Here is a 12,706-nt window from a genome sequence, read left to right on the forward strand (position 1 = left end):
AATCAAGCGAATGTGAATGATGTATTCCTTCGATATGCTTCTCATTTACGGAGAATGCCAACGAAATTCAGAGAGAGCTAGAGACTTATACGCTGAAAGATATCCTCAACGTACTCACCCTACACGTCGTACATTTAAATATGTGTATGATAAATTCAGAACGCATCGGGAACGTATCCGGCAAAGGAAAGTTACTAACGAGGAAACGGAAATTGGTACTCCTGCCACTGTGGTACGACATCCTTGTGTTAGTTCGCGTCAAATCGCATGGGAATCTGGCACGAGCCAGAGTAGTGTTGTTCATGTTCTGCATCGCCATAAATATCATCCTTACCATATCAGTCTCCACCAAGAATTCACTGGTGCGGACTGTATGCGCCGCATTGAATTCTGCCGATGGGCTCAACTTCAGATTCAGAGGGATGACATATTTATTAATTTGATTTTATTTACTGACAAGCCTACATTCACGAACCATGGTAACGTTAATTTGCTTAACATGCATTATTGGGCAATTAAAAATCCATGTTGACTGCGGAAAGTTGCAAACCAAAAACAGTGGTTGGTGAATGTATGGTGTGTGATTCTGCAGGAAAGAATTATAGGCCCCTATTTCATCAAAGGAAATCTTAATGGCAGGAAGTACACCACACTCCTGCAAGAAACATTAGGTATGTTATTGGCAGAAATACCTTTAGGAACAAGGAACAGAATGTTGTATCAACACGACGGGTGTCCGGCACATTTTTCGCTGACAGCTAGAAATGAGTTTCAGAGACAATTGACCAAATCGTTGGATTGGACACGGAGGAGATATGTCGTGGTCGGCTCGTTCGCCAGACTTGACGCCTCTGGATTTTTTCTTGTGGGGATCGTAAAAGACATTGTTTATAAAGACGTTCCAACTACACCTGAAGATATGCGAGAGAGAATTGTCAGAGCATGTGCTTCGATAAGTGCTGATGTGATAAGCAATATCACTGAATCTATGAAAAGAAGATTTCAGCACTGCACTGATACCAATGGTCATCACTTCGAACACCTTCTGTAAATGGACGTTCATGCTACCTTTGTGAGCTTCGTTGACCTTCAAAGATCTTACTGTTACACATCACTGGATTCGTCTCCATAGCCGCTATCAGAAAATAAGTACCAAACTATAGCATACCATTTAAAAAAACGAAGTCGACCTTCATATTTCTGACGCGACACCACCTAGCAACAAAAAACCAACGTCATATTATGGCCCCCGTTGCCCATGCAACAAATGTCCCACAGACTTCTACTACCACACTTTCGGAGTTATTGTAGGCAGCAATAGTTCGCGACTTACCCTGTATACTCAGACTTCTCATCTTTCTCTTCTGTCATTCCCAATCATTTTAAAAGCTAATGACGACAGATCGCTATACTGCCTCGCTTTTTGCCAGCAGTCACTGGGTCTGCGAACTTCCTTTTTGCCACGAACGTAAATATTTCTGACACCACGATCATGCTGTACTGAAGAAGGTTGTGCCGATCGAAAAACTCCGCACCGAAGTGCTATATGAAATTTCTTGCTCTACCGAGTACTTCTGTGAATGACCGAGCGAAGCCGGGGCAGACAAGCCACGGCCCACATATAGGACGCGCGTGAAGTCTGGAACAAAGTAGCCAACCCCGGTGTGCTTAGTTGCGCGCCAAGTTGAACCTTACCATCAACTCCTACAAACGGAAATCGGCGCAAATCTGATCAGGCCACGGTTTTCCAGTCGTCTATGGTCCAACTGATGTGGCCACGAGCCCGGGAGAGGCGCTGCAGGTGATGTAGCAAAGTCACTCGCATCGGTAGTCTGCTATCATAGGCCAGGAACGCCAAATTTCTCAAATAAAATAGAAAAAAATGTTCAAATGGGACCAAACTGCTGAGGTCATCGGTAACATACCCACGCCCGAGGGAGGACTCGAACCGCCGGTGGAAGGGGCTCAGCAATCCGTGACATGGCGCCTCTAACCACGCGGGCCAAATTTTTCCGCATTGTCCTAAAGGATCGTTTGTCGTACGATCCTCATTGATTTCTGCTGCTAGTTCACGCAGTGTTACGTGCACGTTAGCACCGACAACTCTACGCAAGCACTGCGTCGATAACTGAGGTCGGTCGGCCACTGCGTTGTCCACAATGAGAGGTATTGCCTGAAATTTGTTTGGTATTCGATTCCTAGTGCCCACTTCATCTGAGAAATACACTTAGAGCTACAGCTTAAAGCTCTGAGGAATTAGGAGATTGTCTGGGATTCATAATCAAAAACGATATCCTAAAAATAGTTCAGTATATTCTGAAAGTCACAGATGAAAAAAAAGAAGAATCCTCACAATCTGACTACCAGAGCAGTTCAGAGTCTAATGCGCTGATGCAACTATAACTGTCCAAATTAAATGTTTAAGTGAATGCTCGCCATAATTTGATGATTAGGTTCATCAAACGCCACGCTAAATAATGGTAGAATGTCTGTCCCGCGGCGGCACGTGAAAATACGACATACGCAAACTGAAGATATATAATTAAAGTTATCCCAGAATTAACACTTCACTCGAAAATGATTTCATGGTTACGCGTATCCCGAGTAACTTAATACGGCATCCGAGGCTGTTTATAGCAATGATACCGACGCGACGCGACTCCCGACACAGATGGTGTGCTATTCAGCGTCTGGAGAGAACTGGGGCTTTGCTTCCTCTGCACTGCACTGCACTGTAAATCTCTGGTTTCATCTACCAGGAGGGAGACAGGCTAAGCAGCGAAGCTGCTGTTCCTGTGTGGACCGCAAGAACTATTGGTTGGCCTCACGGGTAGGATTGGCCTATGTGAGCGGCCGCGTGGGGCCGGACGCTGCGTCAAAAGCGTCATAGGGGCTGCGGAAGAAACTACTCCCGCAGCAGATCAGGCCAACGCGTGGTCGGCCTGCGGTGGACTTGGTGTCCCAGTCCGCGTATAAGACGACTGCCAGAGTGTTCCGCAGAAGCATAGAACACCTTGGCGGACTGCCTGATGCGATCCCGCAGCAACGGGACGCCAGCTTCCTCATGAAGCAGCCTCGTGGAGTAACGAGGCGGCTTGTGGAGAGCGAGTCGCAGCGCCCGATTCTGGACACGCTGGAGCATCGCAACGTACGACGGAGCGGCATTGCCCCACACGACGGCGGCGTACTCGAGTACCGGCCGGACGAGGGCCAAGTACACGGTCAGGCCGTGCCGAGGGGGGAGGGTGGATGTGGGGTTCAGCAGCGGGTAGAGCGCCCGGAGACGCCCAATCGCCCGCCCCCTGATGTCACGGATGTGCGGCAGCCAGGTGAGATGCCTGTCCAGCGTTACACCGAGGTATTGGCCGGCTGGTGACCACGGGATGGGGCCTCCCGAGATCGAGACAGGCGGCAGGGCAGGAGGCAGCCGTCTCCGAGTGAAGACGACCGCCTGGCTCTGGGCGGGGTTAAATTTGAGACGTCACTTGGTGGACCACGCCCCCAGGACGTCGCACGCTAGTTGGAGTCGGCGGCACATCGCGACCACGTTCATGCTGCGGGTGAACAACGCAGTGTCGTCGGCATAAAGAGCCAACTCCACGCGCGCCACCCGCGGTGCGTCAGCGGTGTACAGCAGGGGGCCAAGAACCGACCCCTGCGGTACCCCCGCACGTATCGGCCGGTCGGTGGAGGTGCCGCCGGCGGCCCGGATGTGGAAGGTGCGGCCCGCGAGGTAGGATCGCAGCAGAAGGGCGTGGGACCTCGGGACCCGATGTACAAGGAGCTTGTACACGAGGCCCTCATGCCACACGCAGTCGAACGCCTTGGAGACGTCGAGGAGTACCGCCCCAAGGTACTCCCGCGACTCCAGCGCCCGCATCGCCTGTTCCACCAGGCGTAAGAGCTGTTGCGTAGTCGAGTGGCCCCGCCGGAATCCGAACTGCTCCGCCGGTAGGAGCCCTTCGGCAGTGACGTGGCGCCACAGCCGCTCCATGTACAGTCTCTCAAAGATCTTGGAGAGAGACGGGAGCAGGCTGATCGGCCGGTAGTGCTCCACCCGACGCGGATCCTTGCCGGCGCCTTGCTTCCTCGCGCAGCGTTCATGTATATAAAGCCGCGGTACGGACGGCTAAGGGAACGCCTGATCAAATCGGCTCTCCCGACTAGCCGCTGGGCTAGTAATGCACCACATTAAGTTATTGAATAAATCATTGCTTCCTTTGCTGATGGCCGATGAAGCTCTCAATTTAAATGTGCATTGAGCATACAGGTACGTAATCATAATAAAAGTTTGACGTAGCTGTTAAATATTTTGGGCGAGAGAATTAATTTAATTACACTACACGCAGTAGACGAGCTCTGAACTGGCCCTTTGGAGATACGCTATCGCTATAGTTTTATAGTTATTCAGTTGAAACTTCTCACATCTTTATGATTATAAGGGATCTCCATTCTACTTAAATATAAACATCCTACCCTTATTTATTAGCCTACTTAATCTATCTTGCTTCCTTAAGTTTTTAAAACAAAAACCAGAAAATCATGAATTTCAACAAAATTTTTAATTTATGGGATCCAGAATACTGTTTTTATTAAATTATTATGAAAAAGGAATCTAAATATAAATTTTTAAGTCTCTAGCTCTTTTCTGTTGCGCCAATGATTTTTACAGAAAAACGTCCAAATTTCGAAAATGGTTAGTTATCGAACTGATATTCAACACATATTAATTTAGTATTACTCCTGACATGCTAGAACCGTTTCAGGTTATTTGCTCGATTTTTAAAGTATTGCGCAACATTTATGACGTCAGAGCTAGTTACAGCAGACTGGCTGGCACACAATGGAAAGACTGATGTGAATTTACTACGCCGTGAGTAGGCTGCTTCCCTACAATACGTCTGGCTCCAATTACTACTCCGCGTTCAAAGTCTATTAAGTCCTCTCATGCAGCAGTAATCTCGTCGGAAACATTTCACATGAATCACCTGAGTACGAATGACAGTAGCGCCAGTGCACTGCCCTTTTATACCTTGTGTACGTGACACTACCGCCTTCTATATATGTGTCTATCGCTATACCATGATTTCTGTGACCTCAGTGTGTAGCGTTTATCTTGTGTGCCGATTGTTAGTGTCAAAAAACAGTAACACAGCGTTGACAGCCTTCGTTGTTTGGTGTTATCCTTCGTGCCCTCTGCAGTATGGAAGGGGAATTAGGGTTTAACGTCCCGTGGACATGGAGGTCATTAGAGAAGAAGCACAATCTCAGGATCTTTTACGGATGGGTAAAAGAAAAAAAATCGGTCGTTTCCTTTGAACGGAAATGTTCCGGCATTCGCCTCGAGCGATTTAGGGAAATCATGGAACACTTAATTCTGAAAGGCCGGACGCTGAGCGGAACCGTCGTCCTGCCGAATGCGAGTTCATTGTGCTAACCACTGCTCCACCTGGCTCGGTGTAAATGCTTGTTCTCTGATACAAGCGAATGGTTTTGAAGAATAGAGTATTTTCTGCGACTGTCGTTCGCTACACTTTATACTAGGATTATCTACGCGAATAGTACGCAGTCGCTTGGCAGTAGTCCCTGTGCTAGAGACTGGCCACAAATTCGAGCCAAGAAAGGGACCGATGTAGCAGAGTAGTGTCAGTAGCTCTGAACCGGAAATGCACGAGATCAGGACGTCTTATTCATACAGGGAACAGCCAAAGAAACACCATGCGGTGTCCATGGATTCATGAAGTTGTCTCGATACCCGTACACTCGATACACTTTGAAACGATACCCGTCCGACGAGGCAACGTGTTTCCAGTCATCAACACCTGCCTAATATCGTGTAGGGCACCCGTGAGCACGCAGAAGTGCCGCAACACGACGTGCCATGGGCTTGACTAATGTCTGAGGTAGTGGTGGAGGGAACTGATACCGTGAATCTGCAGGGCTGTCCATAAATCCGTTAGAGTACGAAGGGGTGGAGTACTCTTCTGAACAGCACGTTGCAAGGCATCCCAGATATGCTCAATAATGTTCATATCTGGGGAGTTTCGTGACCAGTGGAAGTGTTTAAACTCAGAAGAGTGTTCCTGGAGCCACTCTGTAGCAATTCTGGTCGTGTGGGGACTCACATTGTCCTGCTGGCACTGGCCAAGTCCGTCGGAATGCACAATGGGCATCAATGGATGCAGGTGATCAGACAGGATGCTCACGTACTTTCCACCTGTCAGAGTCGTATCTAGACGTATCATGGGCCCCATATCAGTCCAACTGGACACGCCCCACACCATTACAGAGCGTCCACCAGGTCGAATAGTCCCCTCCTGACATGCGGTGTCCATGGATTCATGAAGTTGTCTCCATACCCGTACACTCGATACGATTTGAAACGATACTCGTCCGACGAGGCAACGTGTTTCCAGTCATCAACAGTCCAGTGCCGGTATTAACTGGCCCAGGCGAGGAGTAAGGCTTTGTGTCGTGCAATCATCAAGGGTGCACGGGTGGGCCATCGGCTCCGGAAGCCCGTATCGATGATGTTCCATAAAATGGTTCGCACGCTGACTGTTGTCGATGGCCCATCATTGATATCTGCATCAATTTGCGGAAGTGTTGCACTTCTGTCACTTGAACGATTCTCTTCAGTCGTCGTTGGTCCAGTTCTTGCAGGACCTTTTTCCATTCGCATCGGTGTCGGAGATTTGATGTTTTACCGGATTCCTGATATTCACGGTACACTAGTGAAATGATTGTACTGGAAAATCTCCACTTCATCGCCACCTCGGAGATGCTGTGTCCCGCCGCTCGTGCATCGTCTATAACACCACGCTCAAACTCAATTAAATCTTGACAAGCTGCGATTGTACCAGCTTGAAGGGGGAAACCAGATGGCGCTATGGTTGGCCCGCTAGATGGCGCTGCCATAGGTCAAACGGATATCAACTGCGTTTTTTTAAATAGGAACCCCATTTTTATTACATATTCGTGTAGTACGTAAATAAATATGAATGTTGTAGTTGGACCACTGTTTTCACTTTGTGTTATATGGCGCTGTAAGAGTCACACATATATGGCTCACAATTTCAGATGAACAGTTAGTAACAGGTAGGTTTTTTAAATTAAAATACAGAACGTAGGTACGTTTGAAAAATTTATTTCGGTTGTTCCAATGTGATACATGTACCTTTGTGAACTTTACATTCCTGAGAACGCATGCTGTTACAGCGTGATTACCTGTAAATACCACATTAATGCAATAAATGCTCGAAATGATGCCCGTCAACCTCAATGCATTTAGCAATACGTGTAACAACATTCCTCTCAACGGCGAGTAGTTCGCCTTCCGTAATGTTCGCACATGCATTGACAATGCGCTGACGCATGTTGTCAAGCGTTGTAGGTAGATCACGATAGCATATATACTTCAACTTTCCCCACAGAAAGAAATCCGGGGACGTCAGATCCGGTGATCGTGCGGGCCATGGTATGGTGCTTCGACGACCAATCCACCTGTCATGAAATATGCTAATCAATACCGCTTCAACCGCACGCGAGCTATGTGCCGGACATCCATCATGTTAGAAGTACATCGCCATTCTGTCACGCAGTGAAACATCTTTTAGTAACATCGGTAGAACATTACGTAGGAAATCAGCATACATTGCACCATTTAGATTGCCATCGATAAAATGGGGGCTATTATCCTTCCTCCCATAATGCCGCACCATACATTAACCCGCCAACGTCGCTGATATTCCACTTGTCGCAGCCATCGTAGATTTTCCGTTCCCCAATAGTGCATATTATGCCGGTTTACGTTACCGCTGTTGGTGAATGACGCTTCGTCGGTAAATAGAACACGTGCAAAAAATCTGTCATCGTCCCGTAATTTCTCTTGTACCCAGTGGCAGAACTGTACACGACGTTCAAAGTCGTCGCTGTGCAATTCCGGGCGCATAGAAATATGGTACGGGTGCAATGGATGTTGATGTAGCATTCTCATCATCGACGTTTTTGAGATTCCCGATTCTCGCTCAATTTGTCTGCTATTGATGTGTGGATTAGCCGCGACAGCAGCTAAAACACCTACTTAGGCATCATCATTTGTTGCAGGTTGTGGTTGACGTTTCAGACTTCCTGTTTCCTTAAATAACGTAACTATCCGGCGAACGGTCCGGACACTTGGATGATGTCGTCCAGGATACCGAGCAGCATACACAGCACACGCCCGTTGGGCATTCTGATCACAATAGCCATACATCAACACGATTTCGACCTTTTTACGCAATTGGTAAACCGTCCATTTTAACACGGGTAATGTATGACGAATCAAATACCGTCCGCACTGGCGGAATGTTACGTGATACCACGTACTTATACGTTTGTGACTATTACAGCGCCATCTATCACAAAGCAAAAAATTTGGTCCAACTAAAACATTCATACTTCTTTACGTATTACAGGTAATGTGTAATAAAAATAGGGTTTCCTATTTAAAAAAAACGCAGTTGATATCCGTTTGACCTATGGCAGCGCCATCTAGCGGGCCAACCATAGCGCCATCTGGTTTCCCCGTTCAAGCTAGACGAGTTTCGTTCTTTGTAGTTTTTTCGTTTGACGCTTATTTCGTGAGATATTTGGCCCGGTCACTATCAATGGACCACCCTGTATAAGCGCTGCCGACCACAGCGCCGTATTCTGCCTGTTTACAGATTTGTGTATTTGAATAGGCATGTCTATATTAGTTTCTTTGACGCTTGAGTGTGGTTTCAAACTGGTTCATTTGTTTTTCATCTTCTTCCGTGTATCATCTTGCAGTTCAGACGAAAAGTAAGGGGGCGAAATGATTGTCTTAGACAAGGCACCGCTCTCCACACGTCGTTCTACGGTGCGGCAGTGTGGATACGGACGCGACAAAAGTGCCGTTTGTCGCTAGCCGGTGCTGGTCCCCCAGGCAGCAGATCGACACGCCGGCGCGGAGTGCGTGTCAGCCGGCGGAGGGTCCGTCCGCGGCCGCGGCCGCCGCCCACCCCAGCACTCGGCGCGTCCCGGCGGGCCACGGCGCGGCGCCGGCCGGCCTCTGTTAATTTAGCGGTTGACAGGTCGCCGCCCCAGCCAGCGCCGCCATTACAGGGTCAGCCGGCGGCGCCAGGGGAGCGCCGGCGGCGGCGCCCCGCGGGACCCTGCGTCGCGTCGCCGTCAGCCGTAATGCACCGCGCAATACCGCGGGGGGTCCGTCCCGATCGCGTCGCAACAGCGCAGCAGCCTTTGCAGCCGGTTCGAACCTGAGAAAGGAGGTACTGTAATTCTAGTCACCAGAACTGGAGTGGCGAGGGGAAGAAACGTCGAGCCATTTACACTACTGGCCATTAAAATTGCTACACCACGAAAATGACGTGCTACAGACGCGAATTTTAACCGACAGGAAGAACATGCTGTGATATGCAAATGATTAGCTTTTCAGACCATTGACACAAGGTTGGCGCCGGTGGCGACACCTACAACGTGCTGACATGTGGAAAGTTTCCAACCGATTTCTCATACACAAACAGCAGTTGACCGGCGTTGCCTGGTGAAACGTTGTTGTGATGCCTCGTATAAGGAGAAGAAATGCGTACCACCACGTTTCCGTCTTTGATAAAGGTCGGATTGTAGCCTATCGCGATTGCGGTTTATCGTATCGCCACATGGCTGCTCGCGTTGGTCGAGATCCAATGACTGTTAGCAGAATATGGAATCGGTTGTTTCAGGAGGGTAATACGGAACGCCGTGCTGGATCCCAACGGCCTCGTATCACTAGGCATCTTATCCGCATGGCTGTAACGGACCGCGCAGCCACGTCTCGGTCCATGAGTCAACAGATGGGGACGTTAGCAAGACAACAACCATCTGCACGAACAGTTCGACGACGTTTGCAGCGGCATGGACTATCAGCTCGGAGACCGTGGCTGCAGTTACCCTTGATGCTGCATCACAGACAGGAGCGCCTGCGATGGCGTACTCAACGACGAACCTGGGTGCACGAATGGCAAAACGTCATTTTTTCGAATGATCTCAGGTTCTGTTTACAGCATCACGATGTTCGCATCCGTGTTTGGCGACATCACGGTGAACGCACATTGGAAGCGTGTATTCGTCATCGCCATACTGGCGTATCATCCGGCGTGATGGTATGGGGTGCCACTGGTAACACGTCTCGGTCACCTCTTGTTGGCATTGACGGCACTTTGAACAGTGGACGTTACATTTCAGATGCGTTACGACCTGTGGTTCTACCCTTCATTCGATCCCTGCGAAACCCTACATTTCAGCAGGATAATGCACGACCGCATGTTGCAGGTTCTGTACGTGCCTTTCTGGATACAGAAAATGTTCAACTACTGCCCTGGCCAGCACATTCTACAGATTTCTCACTAATTGAAAACGTCTGGTCAATGGTGGCCGAGCAACTGGCTCGTCACAATACGCCAGTCACTACTCTTGATGAACTGTGGTATCGTGTTGAAGCTAGTTTGGGCAGCTGTACCTGTACACGCCATCCGAGCTCTGTTTGACTCAATGCCCAGGCGTATTACGGCCAGAGGTGGTTGTTCTGGGTACTGATTTCTCAGGATCTACGCACCCAAATTGCGTGAAAATGTAATCACATGTCTAGTATAATATATTTGTCTAATGAATACCCGTTGATCATCTGCATTTCTTCTTGGTGTAGCAATTTTAATGGCCAGTAGTGTATTTTCATCATTAGGCTCTGTGACAATGACCTGTTCGAATTCCTAAATTCATAACGCATGAAGATTGTTCAAGCCGCTGTAGCTCTTCTGTAGTCCTTTATTGTGAACTTTCCGGTTTCGCACTGTTACAGGTGTATCCTCAGGTGATGCAATGATCATCCCTCAAACAATAGTTCCAATACTTCAGTTGTAAATCGAAAATGTTAATCCATTATAAGCTATAGTCAGCAGTAAAACTGGCATTAAGCACCAGCAGGTGAATGTCAAACTGGACACGTGTGGTGATAAGGTCATTAAGCATAAAAATGGTTCAAATGGTTGGTTGGTTGGTTGGTTTGGGGAAGGAGACCAGACAGCGTGGTCATCGGTCTCATCGGAGTAGGGAAGGATGGGGAAGGAAGTCGGCCGTGCCCTTTCAGAGGAACCATCCCGGCATTTGCCTGGAGTGATTTTAGGGAAATCAAACCTAAATCAGGATGGCCGGACGCGGGATTGAACCGTCGTCCTCCCGAATGCGAGTCCAGTGTCTAACCACTGCGCCACCCCGCTCGGTGGTTCAAATGGCTCTGAGCACTATGGGACTTAACTGCTGAGATCATCAGTCCCCTAGAACTTAGAACTACTTAAACTTAACTAATCTAAGGACTTCACACACATCCATGCCCGAGGCAGGATTCGAATCTGCGGCCGTAGCGGTCGCGCGGTTCCACACTGTAGCGCCTAGAACGGCTCGGCCACCCCGGCCGGCCATCGTTAAGCGAATGCGGTGTTTTATTAGAAGTTCACATGAACTAATGTTTGCCGGTATGAGCTCCTAGTACAACACCACCAATTACCAGTCCGTAGCATTGGGTTAAAGACAGTCGCCATTTTCACACTTGCTTAATGATCTTATCACCACACGTGTCCAGTTTGACATTCACCTAAAGGAGTTTAACGCCAATTTTATCATTGACGACAACAGCCTATAATGGATTAACATTTTCGATTCACAACTGGACTATGTGACATCGTAGCTTCCAGATTGTTTAAAGGCTAAACATTGCATCACCTGAGGATGCACCCACAATGATGAGAAACCGGTAGTGCTCCCAGTAATTACAAAACATCTGAAGTGGCTTGAATCCCATTTCTGTAACACTTCTCAAGATGACACCGTACACACTTCTCATTCGCTACTCCATGGACTAGAGCGAGTCCTTTTAGATTCTACCTATTATATAGTCGCGGCTCTTTTCAGCTGGTAGTGGGCATTTTGTTTTCCCCAACTGGGAGTAAATTAAAATTGCAGTTAACTCGATATCTGGCAACGTAGTTCGAAAGAAAGTCGAGAAAACGTGCTATATGCCGAAATAAAATTACTCTATGGAAAAACTTTCTAAACGGACAACTATGACATAGTCACCTAGTACTACTGAATAAAATAACAAGCTTTACCTCCAACTACGCGTGATATGGAATCAATGACAGCATTAACGAAGAGTACATCAGTTTCCTAAACAGACATAGGGAAAATCTATCCAAACTTAAAAACGTCCACTTGGCATCAAACCACGTAAATAACAAGTCGGAACCAGCACAAATCCCACAATTCTGTTATCAACACCAGTGAAATTGTATTTTATGACGAAGAGCATAATCCACTTAGTAAAGAACATGAATAAAACGTAGAGAGACAACTCGGCACCAGAAATTTTAAGGAGTTAGTACCAGCCACTAAAAATGCAGTAGATGTCACCAAGTTAGACAACAGCACTAAAATTACTGTAGCAGAAAAAGTTAAATACCTGCTGAGAAAGAAATCACGACACACACACACAGAAAAATAAAATAAATCCCTAAACCTACTGTCTCTCTCTCTCTCTCTCTCTCTCTCTCTCTCTGTCCGTTTCACACACACACACACACACACACACACACACACACACAGACACACACACACACACACACACAAAGAGAAAAAAATCACAAACACCTCT

This window comes from Schistocerca nitens, chromosome 1 (genome assembly GCF_023898315.1).
Source record: "Schistocerca nitens isolate TAMUIC-IGC-003100 chromosome 1, iqSchNite1.1, whole genome shotgun sequence".
In the NCBI taxonomy this organism is placed as follows: domain Eukaryota; kingdom Metazoa; phylum Arthropoda; class Insecta; order Orthoptera; family Acrididae; genus Schistocerca; species Schistocerca nitens.